The sequence below is a fragment of the Schistocerca nitens genome, chromosome 8 (genome assembly GCF_023898315.1).
Source record: "Schistocerca nitens isolate TAMUIC-IGC-003100 chromosome 8, iqSchNite1.1, whole genome shotgun sequence".
Taxonomy (NCBI): Eukaryota; Metazoa; Arthropoda; class Insecta; order Orthoptera; family Acrididae; genus Schistocerca; species Schistocerca nitens.
The window spans coordinates 33,423,160-33,437,751 of NC_064621.1; positions in this window are offsets into that span (position 1 = coordinate 33,423,160).

A 14,592-nucleotide genomic window follows, 5' to 3' on the forward strand; every position below is an offset into this window, starting at 1 on the left:
CCACATCCGTCTGTCATCACACCATTGGCGAAGGAGACGTCTGTGGTTCTGCGTCAATGGTAGACGAAGCAATGGACGTCTTGCGGACAGACCACTCTGCTGTAAACGGCGTCGAATGGTACGCGCAGACACTGGATGATGCGTTACAGACGCAATGTGCTGTTCTATGGTTCGGGATGTCACTGAGCGATCCGTCACTGCCATGCGCACAATTTGCCTATCAGCACGTGCAGTGGTGCACCGAGGTGAATGCGATCGACCACGTCGGTCCGTCGTACCCTCCTGCATCCAACGGTCACATATCCGCATTACACTTGTTTGGTTTCGTCCAACACGACTAGCGATTTCTCTGTATGATAATCCACAATCTCGGTAAGCCACTATCCTTCCTCTGTCGAACTCGGATACTTGATCAAACGATGTTCGCTGTTGTCTACGAGGCATAACTGATCGTCTTGTGAAACAACCACAAGGTAAACACGCGTGCCGAACGTACACTCGTCGAAATCGCCAATCCTTAAATGGCGCTATGAGGTGGCGCCACAGGCGCGCGTGATGTGCGTCTGCGCTGAAATTCTAGTCAGTTGCATATCTCATCGCTGCAAACCCATGGTGTAAATTTCACTTGATTCGGATGCTTCTTTCAGGGTGTTGCATTTACGGTGGCCAGCAGTGTATATACAAAAAGGTACGGCCAAACTTTCAGGAAACATTCCTCATACACAAATAAAGAAAAGATGTTATGTGGACATGTGTCCGGAAACGCTTAATTTCCATGTTAGAGCTCATTTTAGTTTCGTCAGTATGTACTGTACTTCCTCGATTCACCGCCAGTTGGCCCAATTGAAGGAAGGTAATGTTGACTTCGGTGCTTGTGTTGACATGCGACTCATTGCTCTACAGTACCAGCATCAAGCACATCAGTACGTAGCATCAACCGGTTAGTGTTCATAACGAACGTGGTTTTGCAGTTAGTGCAATGTTTGCAAATGCGGAGTTGGCAGATGCCCATTTGATGTATGGATTAGGACGAGGCAATAGCCGTGGCTCGGTACGTTTGTATCGAGACAGACTTACAGAACGAAGGTGTCCCGCCAGGAAGACGTTCGAAGCAATTGATCGGCGTCTTAGGGAGCACGGAACATTCCAGCCTATGACTCGCGACTGGGGAAGACCTAGAACGACGAGGACACCTACAATGGACGAGGCAATTCTTAGTGCAGTTGACGATAACCCTAATATCAGCGTCAGAGAAGTTGCTGCTGTACAAGATAACGTTGACCACGTCACTGTATGGAGAGTGCTACGGGAGAACAAGTTGTTTCCGTACCATGTACAGCGTGTGCAGGCACTATCAGCAACTGATTGGCCTCCACGGGTACACTTCTGCGAATGGTTCATCCAACAATGTGTCAATCCTCATTTCAGTGCAAATGTTCTCTTTACGGATGAGGCTTCATTCCAACGTGATCAAATTGTAAATTTTCACAATCAACATGTGTGGGCTCACGAGAATCCGCACGCAATTGTGCAATCACGTCATCAACACAGATTTTCTGTGTACATTTGGGCAGGCATTGTTGGTGATGTCTCGATTGGGCCCCATGTTCTTCCACCTACCCTCAATAGAGCACGTTATCATGATTTCATACGGGATACTGTACCTGTGCTGCTAGAACATGTGCCTTTAGAAGTGCGACACAACCTGTGGTTCATGCACGATGGAGCTCCCGCACATTTCAGTCGAAGTGTTCGTACGCTTCTCACAACAGATTCGGTGACAGATGGATTGGTAGAGGGGGACCTATTCCATGGCCTCCACGCTCTCCTGACCTCAACCCTCTTGACTTTCATTTATGGGGGCATTTGAAAGCTCTTGTCTACGCAACCCCGGTACCAAATGTAGAGACTCTTCCTGCTCGTATTGTGGACGGCTGTGATACAATACGCCATTCTCCAGGGCTGCATCAGCGCATCAGGGTTTCCATGCGACGGAGCGTGGATGCATGTATCCTCGCTAACGGAGGACATTTTGAACATTTCCTGTAACAAAGTGTGTTTCGATTCCATGATTAATGTGATTTGAAGAGAAATAATAAAATGAGCTCTAACATGGAAAGTAAACGTTTCCGGACACATGTCCACGTAACATATTTTCTTTCTTTGTGTGTGAGGAACGTTTCCTGAAAGTTTGGCCGTACCTTTTTGTGCAGTTGAATCAGTCTTCATTGCAGTTAGTACTTCGTAGATGACGAGCCCTCACCGCTATGAAAGTCTGTAAATGTTATGAAATGGCAAACACACAAAAATATGTGCTCGCTCGTGCGCTCGTTCCTATGGGACCAAAGTGCTGCGGTCATCGGTCCCTAGGATTGCACACTACTTGCTCTAACACAAACTAACTTACGCTAAAGGCAAGAAACGCATGCATGCCCGAGGGAGGACTTGAGCCTCCGATGAGGAGAGCCGCACAGAGCGTGGCAAGGCCCGTTCAGAGCGCGCGGCTCTCGTTCGCTCAAAGCGCTGGTAGGGACCAGGCTGCTGTTCGTGCATAGACCTAACCTGTCGGTTACTGGCCTATCACTGTGGATCGGCCTGTGCGAGCGTCTTCCAGATTTGGAGACGCCACTTGTGTCAGCATCTACGCCGCGAGGGATACTATTCCTGCAGCAGTTCAGGCCAACGGGTTGTCGGCCTGTGGCGGATCTGGCGACCCACCCACGAATTAAACGGCTGCCGGAGTGTTCTGCTTTGTTGTAGAATATCCTGGCGGGCTGCTGGAAGTGATCCCGCAGGAGGGGGGATGCCGGCTTCCTCGTGTAGCAGTCTCGTTGAATAACGAGCAGCCTCGTGGAATAACGAAGTGGCTTGTGCAGTGTGAGCCGCAGCGCCCTGTTCTGGAAGCGCTGGAGCGTCGCTGTGTGCGACGCAGCTGCATTGCCCACATCACGGCCGCATAATCGAGCACCGGCCGAACAAGGGCCAGGTACACGGTCAGACCGTGCCGTGGAGGGAGGACGGAGGAGGGGTCGAGCAGCGGACAGAGCGCACGACGGCGCCCCACTGCTCGCCCCCTGACGTCGCGGATGTGAGGCAGCCAGGTCAGGTCAATTATTCAAACACAGTCTTAATCGCACTTATTATTATTATTATACCGCCAACCGGTTTCAACCCGACGTAGGGGGGTCATCTTCTGGGCGTTTACACCATTGGTCAACTGCTGGTGGTGTCACTCCTGTCTACATAACGGCAGGAAACTGACAAGTTTACAGATCGTAGTAGCCAGTGGGAACGGATCCCAAACGTAAAAAAATATACGTTCCCATTCCGACCATCCCGCAGCGGCTACATTTGAATACCGTTCATTTTATGCTGGTAGTGGTGGTACGTATAGGGCGCTCTACAGCGAGGTTATCAGCGTCGTACTCAATTATGAGAATACAAGTGCGGTTATGACTTGTTAGAAGTTTGCAACGAAATGTAAATTAAAAAATGTAATCCGCAGCCATCCTATGGCACTCTCACTCACACTGTCACACAAAACAGCAAAGGATATGTGCCTCAATGCAGTTTGATAGTAAAATATATACAATGTAACCACACAACATCTAAATATAGACTCTAATGAGAAGATCAGACATCACACAGAATCTTAAAACACGGACCACATTCGTGTCATCATCACCTAGAATAGAAGTCAGGTCAGCTGGTAAACGGGTTGCAGCCCCAATGGCTTGGTATAAAACGCATTCACAAGCACTGCATACCGGTTGGTCTTCCTGCCGAAGGAAGAATCCACGCATCAGAGGACAGGGCGCGTTAAAAGTACTTGCTCCTGCGGCAGTGACCAGAAGGGCAAACACCACGATCGTGTTGTTGGTTTCACGGGCCTCAGATTGTTGTTCTCCAACCCCAGTCACAGACGCGTGATATTTTGTCTCAATAGCATGGACAGGGGCAGCACATTCAGAAACTGAAGCTTCCTAACAGACATCCTTAGCTGCTGCATCTGCTGCTGCATTACCATGAATACCCACATGCCATGGTACCCAGCAGAATGACACATCTTTCTCTGCTTCTGTAAGTGGAAAAGGCTGCCGTGCATCAGCTGAAGATACTTTTCGGCTCGATACATGTGGTCGATAGCCTGCATGACATTTAGACAGTCGGTGCACCTGAGGAATTTGGAAGCAGGAAAGCACATTATCTTCTCCAGTGCTCTCATGTTCACATACAATTCAGTGCCATAAACTGTAAATGTACCAGGTAAATCTTCCTTGATGACGCAGCCTGGAAATAAAACAGCACTGCTGACTGAATTATCCTGCTGAGATCCATCAGTGTAAATGACCACACAGTCACAATACCCGGCTAAAATTCTGTAAAACGTCGATTTAAAAACAGAGCTCGTAGTAAAAATCTTTTTGTACGATGATCTAAAATACTTCCGGGTGTCCATATTAACCAGGGCAGCGAACGGCCCAACCGCCATAAAGAACAACAAATGTTGTCTGCATCGAGAGCCATTAAGTGTGAACCTGTGTGTGAGTTCTTAAGGGACCAAACTGCAGAGGTCATTGGTTACTAGAGTTACACACTACCTAAACTATCTTAAACAAACATATGCTAAGAATAGCATACACACCCATGCCCGAGGGAGGACTCGAACTCCGGCGGGAGGGACCGCACAGTCAGTGACATGGCATTAAGTCCTGCCGCATGCGAATCCAGAATGGCATCGTTGCTCGTGGCGTATTTCAAAATAATCACTCCCTTGGAGGGCGAGAAAACGGAGTGGAATGCCAGTGATTGTGGCGTAGAGAGTAGGCGCACACATGATGCATTATGAGGAGCCGCCGCCGGATGACAAGTGGTGATTCCCGAGGTTCAACAGAGGCAAGTATCAGGATTGTCCTTACGCTCCTGTCACCAACAGAATCCCCTCATGATGAACAATGAATATCTTAATGTAAGACGGTCTAGTTGGGCCATAAAGTGTGCAGCCATAGTCAAGCGGGATCACACGAACACCCTGTAAAACTGAAGGTGACATGTTCGGTCTGCTCCCCATGACCTGTGGCTGAGGATTCAATACCTTTAACCTTTGGTCTTAATAGCCGTCAGGTACTGTAACCACGTGAGTCCCAAAAACTTCACTGAGCTTTTAAAAGTAAGACCAGCGACCCTCATTGTAAGAAGATGCAGGTGAAAAGGGCGACAAGAACGATTAAAATTAACACAGACATATTTCTGTGAGGAAAATTTAATGCCTCGTACTACCTGCCACTCCTCCAGTCACTGTATCGTAAGTTACAACTGACGAATGGGCGTTACAAAATTGTAAGAGAAGCAGAAGATGGCAAAGTCGTCCAGAAACAATGAACATCGAACAGGTGATTTGACTGTGGCCGCCATTTTCTTGCTTACCAACCCGTTACCGAAAAAATAGCCTGGAAATGAAGGACCGTATTAAAATTGCTAAACATGCACTAAAGTCCCATCCGTGAAGCTGTCCCAGAATGTGATGCCCTCAAGGAGTGTCATAGGCCTTCTTAGGATCGAAGACGACTCCAATGAGGTGCTGTCTGCCTAGGGAGGATTGCCGGATTTCCGCCTCCAGCAGAGAGAGGTTGCCCAAAGCCCACAATGGGAACGACTCCGCGATTCTAGGACCCAAATCAGGCGGCAGTTGACCATGTGTTCTAGTGTCTTTCCTATGCAGCAAGTGAGGGCCTAGCTACAGTAACTACCTTGCAACATGTGGTCCTTCCATGGTTTCGGAAGGGGAACTAAAATCACCTCCTTCCACGAGTCTGGAACGTCCCTGGGCAACTAAGTCACATTATAAAGGGACAGGAGTATTTCATTTGCATACTGGTGAAAGTACTGTAACATGCTGTATGGGATTCGATTCTTACCTGGGAGAGTCTCCTTTACCTTAGACTATGCACACTCAAGCTTCCACAAGGAAAAGGGGCAGCTGTCGTCTTTGGTGTTGGTAGAATTAAAAATTCCAACCACCTATCTCATCAGTGTCCGATGGCGGTGGAAAGATAAATCTTGGTTTGCAGTGGCAGTGATCAAACACATTTGCTTTGTGCTAAGGCGCATATTGTAGACGCCCCTGCCTTAATACATCAGTTATAGGTCGTCTGGCACATTTACCAGATATTCACCTGGTGGCGGAGTGACACTCATCATTCCACCATGGAATATGTGGCCTCTGAAGTCAGTCTGAAGACTTTGGCATAGATGCACCTGCAGCACAGTGCATCATACTAATGCTGTGATATACCCAGTCCTGTACACTATCTCGACGTTCAAAAACAGCTAATTGACAGTACGGTGTCCAGTTCGCTCTACTAAGCATCCAGCCTGACGGCTTCTTTTCAGGGACAACTCTGTCTGGAAGGTGGATCCAGATAGGGAAGTGGTCACTGGTCACTGGGTACAAGCCACTGCGAGCAAGGACAGGAGAACAGAAAACAAGGTCTCTGGCTGAAAATGACCCCATGGGGCACTGCTAAAGTGTGTGTTGCCACCAGTATTAAGAAGGTATAACGCCTCTAACACAATAAGGCTTTCGATAACCCTACCCCTGGGGCACGTTGATAGAAATCCCCATACCATATTGTGTGCATTAAAATCGCCTACAAGTTGGAAGGGTGGAGGGAGTCGTGAAATTAGCTCAGAAAGACCAGCTCTATGCAGACTTCCATTGGGCGGCAGATGCACTCTGTAAATGGTAACAGCGAATGGAATATGCACCGTGACCGTAACTGCTGGATAGCTTTCTGAGACAGATTGGAGTGGAGTGGTAAGTGTCATTCACAAAGATAGCCACGACACCGTTAGCCTAGTCTCCACTGGCGTCAACTTCCCAATGGAGACCATATCCTCTGAGCACAGTGGTATCACTACGTTTATAATTCGCTAGCTGTAGGCACAGACAAAGGAATATATCCTGTGCCGACAGTTTCAGCTCCTCCAGATGTGTTCTGTAGCCGTTCATGTTCTACTGAGACACAGCAGCCATTTATCTGAGATGTTTAAGTTTTCGCTTTGCCTTCCTGCGTGTAAGAGAATTCATTTCAGAAGGGGGAGAACTGAGTGAACTTAAGCTTTTGTCGAAGCAGAGTTCCAAGTCTATGGTCGAGTCGTCGTGCTCCGAGAGTTTCCGAATCTGACGATCAACGTGGTTCGATTGTCCATTTTAGACCATACGCTTTGCCAGCACCTTCTCCTTCAGAGTTAATGACACAGAGGTTTGCAGCAACTGCCTTACCAAAGTGGCATCGACGGCAGGAGCAGAAGCAGTGCTCGCCGTTGGAGACTGTGTGGAGACAGTAACAGTTCCATCTAAATTGTTGCAGCCACAACCGCATTTGGAAGAGTATGTCTTGGTATCAAGATCCATAGATGACGTCTGGGTGGAAATACTTAATGCTGCAGGCTTCTTGGTGAGTACTGCAGTAAATGAAATGGAAAAGGATAGGGTTCAAGCGATTTGTACATCTTCCTCACTTCAACGTAAAGTATGTGTATAGTCACGTTTAACGCCTGGAATTTTTTCTTCTTCGTTGAACACCGTACACTCTCTGCTCCAGGCTAGATGTGGATGTGAACAATTGAGACGATGGTCAGGAGAGGTAAACGTAGTTCCATCAGCATGGGCAGTCATACCACACTTACCACATGTGGCTCATCCTTTACACCCTAGAGTCGTGTGACCGAATTTCTGGCACGTGAAACACAACATAAGGTTGGAGAAATATGGTCTGACTGTCAGTCTTAGAAATCAAAATTTTACGTAATCTGGCAAAACCGGTGAATGAAACATCGGCATCGAGTCTGATTCTTCCAGTATTCCATTCAAGCGATGCATTACATTTGTCACCTCAATAACCACTTTGTCAGCCCATTCCTCTTTAAGCTCCAAAGTGTCCATACACATGATGTCACTGTATGTGACCACTCCTCGACTGTAGATAAGGATACGGCGCTGTTCTACTAGAATGGGATCCTCATCCACACATTTGTACTTCAGAAGTTTGTTATCTTGCAGTGATGTTGGTGTTACATAGCCATTTAACAGATTTCAGGGATCCAGGCAAACCAAAACGGCCGTTTTTGGATATCGAAGGGTGATACCTTCTCAAACGTACCATCTTAGTACGATAAGAAAGGCATTTTCACACTGGGTGTGCCCTGTTACGATACAATGCCTGAACTCTGGATGAACATTGCTCACGACGGCTATCCTCCCATGCTGTCTCTGAAGAATAGAGGTTAGTTCTACTACCCACTAGAACCGTCGGGAGCAAGTGTGGATGTCGCAGTGGCCCCACGAGCAGCTAGGGAAACAAGCAGTCCGCCGAGACAGAGCCCAGCTAGCTTGAGGAAGCCTTACGCAACTCAGGTGTGCCAGACTCCCCAGAGGTTGCCCACTAACGAATGTTCCGCCGCAACCGTCATGCATCCCATCGACGCGCAACACACCTTATGATTTAGTTTTTTAGAGAGGTTGTAAGTAGGCTGTTTAGGTTTTTTTATTGATAACGCCACCTCAGTATGAAAATCACCGGCTGTGCCGTGTACCATAATCTCTACCAGGACTACAGTGGGTCTGCTCTGTGATGACCTACCCACCAATACTCTTCAAAACTTCGACTGACTCCGCTGTGGGTTTGCTCTGTTGTGGCCCATTACCTGTCAGCATGTCAAGAGTCAGCACTGTCTTTCCGTTGGAAGGGCAACACTACTTCTTCAAGACTGCATGGAAATCCACTACTTACGTGTGCATTTTCTTTTACTGCTCAGACTTTGAGAAAAACACTGCAATGTGATGAATGATCAGGACTGTCTTTATGGACTGTGAGAAAAAATTTTAGCTTTTGACCAACATTGTATCAATAAGTGTGTGCATTTGATTTCTTTGTTATTGTAATTACGATTATGAAAAATTTTAACAAATATGTGTTGCCCACTGCCCAACAAAATTTGTAAAATTTTTTGTGGGGAGCATGGGGGCTATGTAAGTAGGCTGTTTAGGTTTTTTTTATTGGTAACGCCACCTCAGTATGAAAATCACCGGCTGTGCCGTGTGCAGTCTGTGGCTGCTTTGCATTGTTGTAATACTCAACCATTGTAGTGTTAGGCAGCTGGCTGTGAACAGCGCGTAACGTTGCGCAGTTGGAGGTGAGCCGCCAGCAGTGGTGGATGTGGGGAGAGAGATGGCGGAGTTTTGTAATTTGTCATGATATCAAGGTAAATACATTCTTTGTTCTCTATTAATATCTTTCATTTGCTAACTATCCCTATCAGTAGTTAGTGCCTTCCATAGTTTGAATCTTTTATTTAGCTGGCAGTAGTGGCGCTCGCTGTATTGCAGTAGCTTGAGCAGCGAAGATTTTTGTGAGGTAAGTGATTTGTGAAAGGTATAGTTTAATGTTAGTCAGGGCCATTCTCTTGTAGAGATTATTGAAAGTCAGATTGCGTTGCGCTAAAAATATTGTGTGTCAGGTTAAGCACAGTCCTGTGTAAAATTGTTCAAAGGGGACGTTTCATATGGTCAGATTGCGTTGCGCTAAAAAATATTGTGTGTCAGTTAAGGACAGTCGTGTAAAATTGTTCAAAAGGGGACGTTTCATATGGCGACCCTGCCAGGATACCTCACTGGAATCTTCTGATTTTTTCCTTGTAGTTTGTGTAATTAGTGTAGATTTTGTTTATTGCTAGCGCGTAATTATAGAGAGAATTTCCTTTGTAGTTGTAGTTTTTCATTGTTGTACAGTAAAACAGTTGTGGCATGCATGTAGATTTGCAGCAAGTATTTCGCAGCTGCGCTTGCAATTAACTAGATATTATTTTCAGTGCTATGTTAATGTGTTCTCTTATTTTTGCTCTTCAAATTGTGTTTTTTCTGTGTTGTCGTGTGAAATACTGTGACAATAATGGCGTGTGAAAAACGTAACACTAGGCTCCAAAGTAAATTGAGAAATGACAGCGAAGACGAAAGCAGTGTGTTAGCGCCATCGTGTAATGAATTAACTAATATTCAAAGTAGTAATTTGGTAATTGTGCATACGGAAATGGAGCAGGCGTCAAACAATGGTGTAGACAGCGAAACAATTAGAGAGCAGGGAAGCATTATCGATCGATCGGTCGGCGACAGCTCGCCTCAGGAATCCGAAACGACAGGAAACAATCTCGCAAATGCTGTGAATTCAGGATTTGGGTCCTCACCGTTTTCTCAAATGAGTCAAGACACATTTTCTGCTTGTCAAAATGTGAATGTTTCCGGTGCAAATTCACTGCCGAAAAGCACTGAGGAACATGTTCCAGACACCAGTGCATTGTTATTACAATTAATACAACAAATGGGACAAACACAACAAAAGCTTCAAAAGTTAGACACAACGCTCGAACAAAATCAGAAACAAATGGGACAAAATCTTCAAAAATTAGACACAATCGAACAAAATCAGAAACAAATGGAACAACAGTGGGTCTGCACCTCTGGTGGCCCACCAATACCATTATTTCTACAAGGACTACAGTGGGTCTACATCTTTGATGATCCATCAATACCATTATTTCTACAAGGACTGCAGTGGGTCTGCGCCTCTGGTGGCCCACCAATACCATAATCTCTACCAGGACTACAGTGGGTCTGCTCTGTGATGACCTACCAAACGATATTCTTCAAAACTTCGATAGACTACGCTGTGGGTTTGCTCTGTTGTGGCCCATTACGTGTCAGCATGTCAAGAGTCAGCACTGTCTTTCCGTTGGAAGGACAACGATACTTCTTCAAGACTGCATGGAAATCCACTACGTCTATGTGCATTTTCTTTTACTGCTCAGACTTTGAGAAAAACACTGCAATGTGATGAATGATCAGGACTGTCTTTATGGACTGTGAGAAAATTTTAGCTTTTGACCAACATTGTATCAATAAGTGTGTGCATTTGATTTCTTAGTTATTGTAATTATGAAAAATTTTTTCAAATCTGTATTGGGCACTGCCCAACCCAATTTGTAAAATTTTTTGTGGGGAGCATGGGGGCTATGTAAGTAGGCTGTTTAGGTTTTTTTATTGATAACGCCACCTCAGTATGAAAATCACCGGCTGTGCCGTGTGCAGTCTGTGGCTGCTTTGCATTGTTGTAATACTCAACCATTGTAGTGTTAGGCAGCTGGCTGTGAACAGCGCGTAGCGCTGGGCAGTTGGAGGTGAGCCGCCAGCAGTGGTGGATGTGGGGAGAGAGATGGCGGAGTTTTGTAATTTGTCATGATATCAAGGTAAATACATTGTTGGTTCTCTATTAATATCTTTCATTTGCTAACTATCCCTATCAGTAGTTAGTGCCTTCCATAGTTTGAATCTTTTATTTAGCTGGCAGTAGTGGCGCTTGCTGTATTGCAGTAGTGGGAGTAACCAAGATTTTTGTGAGGTAAGTGATTTCTGAAAAGTACAGGTTAATGTTAGTCAGGGCCATTCTCTTGTAGAGAATTTTGAAAGTCAGATTGCGTTGCGTTAACAAAATATTGTGTGTGGAAAGTCAGATTGCGTTGCGCTAAAAAATATTGTGTGTCAGTTAAGGACAGTCGTGTAAAATTGTTCAAAAGGGGACGTTTCAAGGTCTGTACCGTCCTCGCGACCCAGGGAGTGAAGCCAAGATCCCTGGGCCCAGTAACACACAAAGTTCCACCGTTACACCTCACAGTGGTCGTTGAATCCCATCTAGAGGTTACAGTGACAGAGGAGTGGCGGCACTGACCAATCCCCAGTTCAGGAAGCTGGGGTCTCCAAGCCCTTACCCAGAAAACGAATGTTGAGCCCCTTGGGAGGGGGGGGGGGGGGAGCTGTTAATTTTATCTGAGGACTGTAGCCGTGTGTTCACCTTACTCATACGTGATAGCTGAGTAACCATCTTTAGAACAGGTAGCTCTGAAGCGCAGATTCGCGCCTCTGGCACACCTACACTGCAGTCGCAGCTTATTTCCCTCGAGCACGTCCGTTAATTAGCCCTGCGTACTTGCAGCGCGGCGCGCCGTGGGACGTGGGCGGCTAATGGTCACAGGAGCCATTAAATCTCACTGCTCCTCTCTGCAGCTGCCTCTGTCGTTCTGGCAGAACAAGCGCGATAGTGGGCTGGGGTAGTTAACTTTAGTACCGTATTGCAAGCGAATGTCAGACGCAATCGCTCACAATCCGTTTCTACTCAAGTGACTCAACATATTTCGTTGTCACTGTTATATGCTACCGCACAATAACTGGCTTTCTTCGTATCCAAAGCATTGCTCACCACCATCTTTCATGACCTCAATGTACTGTTTATTGCATTTCACAACCATTTCTTTCGGTATAGTTACATTTGTTTGTCTCTTCTTGCGTGTCTCTCAATAAATTTATTTGTTTTTAGATAAGTGGAAAAGTTCTCTGGCAAACGACACGGCTGTGACAACCACGTCGTTATAAAATTTTTAGGGCTCCTCAGTTTCTGACAACGTACTTTGTAACAAAATAGTCGTGTACTGTGTACTGTCGGATACTGTCGAGCAAATTTTACTCTTTGTATCTTGTGAGGCGGAGGCCTAATTGGCCACTCTCTGACATTCAATTCTGCAGTGATATTAATTACACTCGATTTATGCGAGTTTGTTTCCACGTTAGCTTCAGTTTTGTTTTCGATGACTAACTGAGTGACTACAAAAAAAAAATGGCTCTGAACACCATGGGACTTAACTTCTGAGGTCATCAGTCCCCTAGAACTCAGAACTACTTAAACCTAACTAACCTAAGGACATCACACACATCCATGCCCGAGGCAGGATTCGAACCTGCGATCGCAGCGGTCACGCGGCTCCAGACTGGAGCGCCTAGAACCGCTCGGCCACCCCGGCCGGCTGAGTGACTACAAGGTTAAGGGTAATGTTTCTCCAGTAATTTCTTTTAATAACTTTATCATGCAGTTAAGATTCTAACAGCGCATGTGTACGAGAGTGTAGCTTTCTGGGCCACGTATTGATTCCAGACGACCACGCCCGGCCATGCACCTGGGTGACGTACCGCCGCTTTCGGGCATTGCGTGGGCGGACGTCAGAGGTTCCAGAACTCAGTAGGGGGGATCTTCGTTGCCCATGGACGGTACCGCACTGGCAGTGCGGCCCTTCCACAGATGCAAGAGAAAACAGTACTGAGGGGCAGAGATAGGTCATTAACATCCGCTTCAGTCGCAGTCGTCGAACGAATAGGCGCCAGCTAATGCTTGATTTGAAGTCTGACTCGCGACCGAGGAGCGGGAACGTCAGGGGTTTCACGGCCCGATAGTATCTTCGCCGGACTCGGGCGATCAGAAAAGCAACGGAAAAAAAAGTGCTCGGCGTTTGTCTACTTTTTTGTGGGAGACGCATTTTCACACCGGCGTGTCGTTGTAGGTGTGGTTTTGGTCGCGCTTTCTGCCTTGGGCCGCAGCGAATCTGATTGGCTCTTTCCTCTTCGACACGCGGGTAGGAGCTTAAATGTTATTGTAAATTTTTCTGATTGGAAGTTGCATCTCTTGTGTGTCCAGCGATTGGTCGAGGGCTGCACCTAGGCTAGGTGAATAACAGATCCCTGAGGTAGTCGGCATCGGCCACGACTTCTGGTACAGATTGGACACAACGTTGGAACCTCGGTCTAAACTTGTGTGGATGCTGTTGATCGTCGACGGAGGCAGATGGCGGGCGCAGAGCTGTGGTCTGCGAATCAGCCGCAGTAAGATCTACGCAATGTGGAGCAATGGGCACGTTTCGGAAGGAATGGAGACTGTTTTCAGGTTAGGTAATCTCTGACAATGTCGGACTGAGGAAACGGTTTTAGCTAAGTAGTGTTCATTTTCTTCCTTTCGGTTCTTAACGTGTCACAGAGACGCAGTAATTCACTTAATGAAACTGAATTACGAGATCGCGTGCAGTAACGTACGAAGCCATTGAACTGTTTCATTTTCGTATTTCCGACCCGACCTCCTTTCCACGTGTTACAAATAATGTCAATCTTTAACTCTTTCTCTCGCCTGTTACATTTGTGTGATGCACTACATTACCTCTTTGAGATTGATTATACCACTTGGTACGTTAAAAGATAATCAATAAATGGAGGAAATACACTGAGCTGATAAACGTCATTAGATGCCTCCTGATATCGCATCGAACCTCCTTTTGCCCAGCATAGTTCACCAACACGACGTGGCATGGACTAAACAAGTAGTTTGAAATCGCCTGCGGAAATACTGAGCCATGCTGCCTCTATATCCGCACACAACTGCGAGAGTTTTGCCGGTGCAGGATTTTGTGCAGCAACTGATCTGCCGATTATGTTGCAACGTAACCTTCGACTACCGGTGGTATAGTTGTTAAAACTCGGATCTAGTGCCGGCCGGGTTGACCGAGCGGTTCTAGGCGCTTCAGTCTGGAACCGCGCGTCCGCTACGGTCGCAGGTACGAATCCTGCCTCGGGCATGGATGTGTGTGATGTCCTTAGATTAGTTAGGTTTAAGTAGTTCTAAGTTCTAGGGGACTGATGACGGTAGAAGTTAAGTCCTATAG